Source organism: Octopus bimaculoides, chromosome 25, assembly GCF_001194135.2.
Source record: "Octopus bimaculoides isolate UCB-OBI-ISO-001 chromosome 25, ASM119413v2, whole genome shotgun sequence".
NCBI classification, from domain to species: domain Eukaryota; kingdom Metazoa; phylum Mollusca; class Cephalopoda; order Octopoda; family Octopodidae; genus Octopus; species Octopus bimaculoides.
In genome coordinates, this window is record NC_069005.1 from 28,088,724 (window position 1) to 28,089,253 (window position 530).

The following is a 530-nucleotide window of genomic DNA, read 5'->3' on the forward strand; positions in this document are numbered from 1 at the left end:
ATACATACATACATACATACATACATACATACATACATACATAGAGGTATATAAATATACTTACATATATGTGTGTGTATGTGTGTCTTCTCTTTCTCTTTTTAATATAGAATAAATTTTGACCGGTCACCTACTTGATATCAAGGTTGTGAAAGAAAGCATTCTTATTTTGTTCATTATCCTTTAAAATCTTAAGGGTTTGCAGATTATCATAATCCCAGATATCTTGATCATCTGCAGTGTGTAAATTAATGATTTCCATCCTCTTCCTAAGAACTCAAATTCAACCATTCTCTGCTCCAAAAGAACTGGAACGTATCTTGTTACTCCAATATTAATAGGTATTTTGGCTACAGGATTCGCAGTCTCCTTGTCAACGGTCTTTTTCTAATCACGTTGGTGACCAGAGGGCAGCTAATTTCCACGCATCCATGTTTTGTGAATGTGTGTAGGTATCTCTCACTCGCTCTCGTTCTCTCGTACTCTTTCTCTCTCTCTCTCTCTCTCTCTCTCTCTCTCTCTCTCTCTCT